The following is a 7,760-nucleotide window of genomic DNA, read 5'->3' on the forward strand; positions in this document are numbered from 1 at the left end:
CTTCTTCGTCCTCTTCCTTTTTTTTTTTTTTTTTTTTTTTTTTTTTTTACAGTTTCCGGCAGTTTAGACGCAACTTGGCGTCATGCTGCCATCTACCGGTGGACGAAAGTATCAGTCTATATTAGACAGTTACTCATAATCTTGAGTATAACTCCTGTGGATTGAATAAACTGAAGAAGCGCTTTTACAATCAGTTGGTGGTTCTAATATGGGACAAGCAAAGCGTTTACTGATAAGAAATTCCCATGTCTGATATTTTTATTTAAATAACGTGTTTCTCTCTTTTGTGCATTTTCTACACTAAATTAAGCTGTGAGTGACTGTTTCAGAGCTGTCACAATCACACAGTCCACTGGGATGTTTCCCAATTAAATATAAATACTTATGTAATGCAGCCTCATCCTGGTTAACTTCACAATATCCTCGTGGCTTCCAGAAAAACAAAACCATTCCTAATTGAAGGTTGAATACTTAAATAATGTCTACCTATATGTTCCCTTTTCCCAAGATTTTTTCCACTCCTGCTCAAGATTTTCTTTTTTACTTCTGTATTCTGTTTTACCATACAGGGCCGTAACATGTATTTAAGTTTGCTTTAATTCTTATTTGACAATGCTATCAGCAACTTCAGTAGCCATGACCCCAATTCAGCTGTAAATACAGCTTCTTCTTCTTCTTCTTCTTGTTTAACGCGGGTGGCAACCAACGCAAGGGGTGTATTACAGCCACCCACTATGTTGGCGTGTGAACAAGAGTCGTTACCCAATACCCAAACAAGTCATTGCCCACCAGCATAGAGAAAAATAAATAAATAAATAAATAAATAATAAACCTAGATTCTTTGGTATGATGTCCACCATACCCACCTCTGACCACAAGGTATAGTCAGTAAAAACACCATTATGCCACTTACTTCTGAGCAATGTTATAGTTAGGGGAAAAACAATTTTTGTAGCTTTAAGTATTGAGAGGGACAAAGGAATGGTGTCTACTGTTAATATTGTCATATTAAGCCTGTTGTGAGGGGCCGGTTCAAGACAAAAGTAACAGGGCCAAATTTTCCTCCTATTCCAGCTCTGGTTGAATATGACATGAAGATCAAGGGCATAAGAACATGCACAACAAAAGATATCCAAATCCAGAGGAGAGCACATGAAACAAATGAAAATATAAGTAAAATACCTAATAAAACCATCCAAAAAACAAAATCATTCATAAGGCATCATGTGAAACATGTGAAGAATGTAAAGCAATGGGTTCAATAAAGTGCAAAGTTTATCTACTGTCAGAGCTTGTTGAGCAGCTGAATACTCCATGGTACAAAAGATGTGATGCCTCTTTGTTGTCATCTTGAGCACTCTGTATCTGTGTCTGAAGTTAAGAGTTCATACTCAGTCCAGAGGGGATCTTGTGGGTCTGCTGTTTATTAGTTTGCCAAGTTCAATGTTTAACGCTCTGTCAGTTTGGAGATGCTGCACATTTGCTCCCTTGTCATCTGTGTTTCCAGGTTTAACAACTTTATCCGGTTTGTTCCTGTTTTGAATCAAAACACAGAATACAGAAAGTTAAAGCACTTTTAATATAAATTCTGTAAAACAATTTCAGCATAGTGCTGTCAATATTAGAACTTCTTAGTTCTCTTAAAAATACAGGTGTTGTTGAGCCTCAGCAAATCTTGTTAGTGTTGGCTTTCCATGTTAGTTTGTCATCAACAATGGTGCCAGGATACTTATACTCCTATACTAATTGATTGATTGATTAAATTTTATTATTGTGTCATGCATAAACAATATGCCCAGCCCAAATGGGCTTACAAGACACCATTATCTTTACAGAAAGACCAGAAACCAAAAGTAGACGCTCAATAATATAGTAGACTAGTTAAACAAACCATCCTGCCGCTTCTTCCAGGCTTTTGCAACGAAAGAGGCCAACTTATAAATATTGAAAGTACACAACCATTCCATCCTGTCATCATCATTGCTCCAGAATGTTTCAGGATTTTTTAAGGACATTTCAGTCATCAAAGGTAATCTTAAATCATCATAGAAAGGACAGTACAAAAGAAAATGGGATTCATTCTCAACTTCTCCTAAATCACAGAGTTCACACAGTCTCTGCTCCTCGCTAAACTAATACAATGGCTGTCACTCATAGTAGCAGGGGTTTAAAATGTTTGCCTCCTAAAATCAACAATCATTTCTTTAGTTTTGCTTGTGTTTAAAATGAATTAAGTTTCAAGGTACCAATTTCCAAAGTGATTTATGTCAGCTCTGTAACTGTTTTCATTTCCATTACCACTTTAAAAGCCCAATCAAAGCAACGCCATCAGCAGACTTTATCAATGAACAATGATCCTGATGACTGACAGTCATTTGGATACAATCACCCCTTTTCCAGGATCTGCCATAAATTCAGAGTCAACCACTTCAAGCCAAGTAGAATGTTACTACTGCCACAACAAAGGTCACATAGTTTGTGACTGTCCAGTCTTGCAAAAGAAAAATGAGAAACCCAAAACCGTTGCCTTGCTGGGAAGACTCACAATTAGTGAACCCTTGTTTGAAAAATTTGAACCTGTCAAAAAAGATGTGCCGGATGAGTTTAAGCCCTTTACCTCGAAGGGATTCGTGTCTCTGCCTGGAGATAATGCTAAAAAGCAACCTGTGACGATACTGCGTGACACTGCAGCATCACAGTCCATTTTGTTGAGGGGACTGTTACCCTTAACTGAAGAAATGAAAAGTGGAAACAGTGCTCTACTGTGAGGGGTAGAGATGAACTGGTTTAGAGAACCATTGTTTAATGTTTGTTTAGATTCTGGTACTGTCACTGGTACTGTTGAAGTCGTGATTAGAGATGGTTTTCCTGTGGAGGGAATCTCATTTCTCCTAGGAAATGACTTGGCAGGTTACAAAGTCACAAGTCATCTACCAAACCCTATTGTGTTGGAGGTGCCTAAAATTGAGGAAAAGGAAGGGTTGGTGGAGTCACACCCTGAGGTTGTGTCTTGTGTTGACACTCGTGCTATGGCTAAGAGAGGCTGGTAGCACTCGTTCTGAAGATGTCAGAGATCTCACTTTGGTTGATTTGTCTGAGACATTTTTGTGCGATTCTGGCTCTGAGATTTCTCCTGAAAATAAATTGTCTATTCGTGAGCATGTTAATGCCGATGGGGATGTTGAGCATCACATTTCAGTCGGTCTCTCAGAGACAAAATTGTGTGATGCAAACTTTGTTGAAGCCCCTGAGTTGGCTTTACCTTTGGGCAGCTCAAAGGTGAAAGCAGATGTAGAGATGGACGATGTCTCTACATATGGCATTAAAATGTTTCGTGAGCAGCTCATTGCTGAGCAGGAGAAAGATGATTCCTTGTTACCCCTGTATGTTGACCTCTGTTTGGAAGAGGGTTGTGATGATTTTCCAGTGGGATACTTTAAGAGGAGTGGCGTTTTAATGAGGAAATGGCAGCCATGTCCTCTTGTGGAAGGTGCCAAGTCGGCTGTATCTCAAATCATGGTCCCAACACCGCTTCGTCCCGAGATACTAAGGCTGGCACATGTAGGGAGTATGTCTGGCCATTTTGGTGTCAATAAGATGTATGGCTGGATTTTACAAAATTTATTTTGGCCAGGTCTGAAAACAGACATTGAGAAATTTTGTAACACTTTAATAAACAATTAATTGGATTACACTATTGTGTTACTCCCTCATAAGAAATTGAAATGTTAGTGCATCACAGTCTGTAAAAATAACTGAAATTCCTCATTGTCACAGCAGCACAAATCCCAAACAAAAGGCAGGACCCAAATACTAGAGAAACTCACAACATAATAAATCAAAACCTGGACCATGACACTTATTTGAACAAAATAGCCATAATATGCTTACTATTTTAAGCGTACATGCTTCATCAGACTATTGGATAAGTAACATTTTTGATATAGTCCAGTAGCATTAACAGAAAAAAACTATTCAATGTGAGTGCAGCAGCTTCATTCAACAATGGAAAATAATCAATTACACTGTACTGTGTGTTAGAGGTCAGTTAACATGGTTATTTTTATTGTTGACCTGAGTTAACATAAGGGATCCCTTGGACCCCCCTTTAACTATTTTTTGGGGGAAATTCATTGAGTAATGCACTTAAATTAATTTCCAGAGGTTCTAGAATATTTTAGTTAATGTTTATACAGCTAATATTCATTTGTTTATCTTAGCTGTGATGCTATTTAAGCTGTTTACCTTGTAAAGCTTTGGGTGTAATTTACTGTTTTTGCCACAAGGCGTCATCAGTGAGCAAAAGTTCAGTGATACAGAACTGAGTAGAAGAAGACTCTGTTGTTGTTACGAACGCTAAGCAACGAGAGCACAACAATAGTGTGTATCAGCAGCCAGAGAAAGCACTGATAGAAAGTGACAGAGACTTTTTTATGTTGTTCTGTTCAAAAATAAAGAAGTAAAGACTGGAGGAACTTCTATCGGTGTCCGCCCATGTCCTTGGCTGCAACATGTGTTAGTACTGAAATGTTGGTGCACACTGTAAAAATGAATTACATTTCTGATTTGAACAAAATAAATCTTTTAAAAATGATTTTAGGTTACATGCTTCAACAATCTACAGAAAACATATTTGCTTAGAAGAACTGAACTGAAATTTAATTCAAAATTACACACAACAGCAGGTAAAATCTATCCAGTGACCTTTTTAGTAGTATCTTGCTCATAAATAACCCAGTTCATAACACACATTTTGTTATTACTGATTTTAATCTTATTGATTTGTCAACCAGTTGTTGTAAGAAGCCTAGTAAACATCAGAAACAAAACTAACACTGTGATTTTCTCTTTCTATCCAAGACAAAAAAAACCTTTAAAAATATGAACCCCTCTATGTACAACATGACAATATTAACATTTGAACCAAAAGTACGGAGCCTTTAAAGAGGTCCAGCCTTAACAAAATAAACAAAGTTCTTTGTGCCTACAAGGAACACAATAATATTCACATTTCAGGGAAACGATGCCATGAAATAAAGTCCCATTTCGTTTCATGGAAAGGAAGATTTAAAGAAAAGCCTGCTTACATTTAAGAAACAAGGGAATGCAGCATTTTGTGACCTAAACGTACATGGTGGGGGCCCTCTCAACTGGTGCAGAGGAGTCTGTGGTTGAGGGGGTGAAATTACACATGAATCAGTGTTAATTTTGTCGTCTAAAACTATGACTAAAAATGTTTGTCAACAGACTTTTTTTCCATGACAAAAACCAGACTAAGACTAACAAAAATAGATCTGTGATGACTAAAACTGACAAGTTTAGTTTTTGTCAAGATGACTAAAACTAGACTAAAATGTAATGCAGTTCAGACATTCAAAACCCATGATATTTCCCCACTGTGGGTAAATCTGTCAAAAACAATGCAGCTGTAGCTATTCTGCCTCTCAGCTGTAGGAAGCAGGGAGTCTAGGTTTGGCAGGGTGCAGAGAACACACTACAATGATTTGGTTTCAGATTTAGGCAAGAAAATAAATGCTTGAACTAAAAGTAAAGACTAAAATTTGAGGACGTTTTGTGGACCATAACTAGACTAAACTGTTTTGAGTTTTCGTCAACTAAAGCTAGACTAAAACTAAGAAGGATAGAAATGACTAAAATGTGAGTAAAACTAAAATGCATTTGATTTAAAGACTAAAACTAAAACAAAAATTAAAAATAGCTGCCAAAGTTAACACTGACATGAACTGAAGCTATTTGTTGTTTTAGCAAGTGCTTCTCTTTTTTTTTTTTATCATATTAATGAAGTCAAAGAATAGTAGATCAGGGCTGGTCTCGACTGGTTTTGATGGAAAATCTAGAGTCTGGCCAGTCCGAGACCAGTCAGACCAGAACAAGTAAAAATGCTCGAGTCGATATAAAACAAGACATTCAAAATGTGGTCTTGACACCGCTCTCATGACCAAGCATCAAAATGGTGGTTCATTTCTCACCAGGGTCCTGGGCCATGATGATTTGTTTGTCTTAGCACTTACCAATTTATTTTATTAAATGATGACATAGATCCAATGCGCTTTTTCCTGATATCCTACAACAGATACTGATAAAAACACTGAAGACGTCTTCTTAATTGTTCTTATACATTTCATGAGAGATAGTGTACTTACAGTCAATCAATCCCGCTCTCGCCTAAATCACTATTCTGTGGGATTTTATCACATCTTGGCAGCAGTGTAGACAGAACCTTAATAACTGTTAAACAGGAGAGAAAAAAAGAAAATAATTAATCTATTCTAACAAATAGGTGCAAAAACTCATATTCTTGGTGCACTTATGATGATGAATTGAAAGAGGTTAAACAAAATACAACAAAATAACTTTGGGTGCTCTCATAGGGACCTTAGCTAGGATCTAGACATGAGCACACCATTCAGTAACAGTCTTAGATGTTTGGAAATATTTAAATGGATGAATGCTATTTTTTTTTTTAGCTCCAGCTAGCTTTCACAGCAGCTGTTATAGTGATTTAATTTGTGGCACAGTCTGAAACATTTTTCAAACCTACCTCTGTGACGGAAAGGATGGATGAACCGTAGAGCCAAAAGTAGAATGACAACAACCAATCCAGCTCCACAAAGAAACCCTCCAACAAACCACCCAGCCCATGAAACCCCATGACACTCTTTCTCTGAAACAGAAAAAACAGGTTAAGGTAACACTACAGGCAGGCCAGAGTACAAAAAACACAGTGAAAGTAAGACCACATGATTCATCAAATATCAAATAACAAAACTCCAAAAAGAAGCCTTACCACAGATAAACACGAAGGTCTTCATAGAGATCTCATGTTTGAGTTCCTCCTGTCTGAGCACACAGTGGTAGTGGTCGGTCTTGTTCACAGTAGCTTCAACAGTCATGTCGTATGTTCCTCCTCTGTTGAGCTGCAGTCTCTTAACAGCATGAGAGATGTTTCCAAAGCTGTCCTGCAACTCCAGGGAAGGCTTTGGAAAAGTGCTTTGAACTTGACACAGCAGCAACGCCCAACTCTGAGTCTGATTGAGAACCTCAATGCTTGGCTTTGGTGATGCAGCTGTAATGATGGTAAAAACAAAGAAAAAGGCTGCTTTCACTGCACTGAAAAAAGTAAAACAATGTCGCTGTAGGATTGATGTAATTTTTTCGTTTTATAACAGCCTAAAATTATTAATTTGCTCATTAAATCTAAATCTTCTAAATTATCTTAATGGTTGAACTTATATCTTTTTATTTAAACTGGCAGATGGACACCAAATTAAATTGGATCAATATATTTTTATTGCATTAAGCCTGCTGTGCGCATGCGCATTCGTAACAACAACCCGTAGGTCCCGAATGGATTCAAAAAACACTTGATGCAACAGCAACATTTATCAATAAATTAATAAATAAATAAGGAATGGGTAAAAACGTGGTGGATCAGGCTCTGAGAGACAGAGGCAGTAGTCTTTGGATCAGGTCTGAATCCTGATCCTTATCTTATGAACACAGAAAGCCCAATGAATTACCTTTAAAATTAAATACTTAAAGGCAGATGAGGGTCTTTAATTCTCACTAAGGAGGAGTTTGTGGGACCTGAGGGTAAACCAGCTCAGAGCCACTGATCTAAGGTTTGCATTCACAGGACTGTGATCTTAACAATCTGTTAAAATTGTCAATAAATTTGTGATTTCCAATGTTTTAAATACCAGTTAAGTCCTGAAAAATCATCTGGTGTGTAGCCAGTC

General features: G+C 37.4%; 1 long non-coding RNA gene across 1 annotated transcript; it reads right to left on the reverse strand.

The window, feature by feature from the left end:
• Positions 1-1,297: 1,297 nt before the first annotated feature.
• On the reverse strand, positions 1,298-6,900 carry LOC121507506. Its single transcript, XR_005991720.1, has 4 exons — positions 6,809-6,900; positions 6,563-6,685; positions 6,165-6,249; positions 1,298-1,533 (listed from the first exon to the last, which is right to left on the reverse strand). It is a non-coding gene; the product is annotated as an uncharacterized LOC121507506 (long non-coding RNA).
• Positions 6,901-7,760: the final 860 nt, after the last annotated feature.

This window comes from Cheilinus undulatus, linkage group 3 (genome assembly GCF_018320785.1).
Source record: "Cheilinus undulatus linkage group 3, ASM1832078v1, whole genome shotgun sequence".
NCBI classification, from domain to species: Eukaryota; Metazoa; Chordata; class Actinopteri; order Labriformes; family Labridae; genus Cheilinus; species Cheilinus undulatus.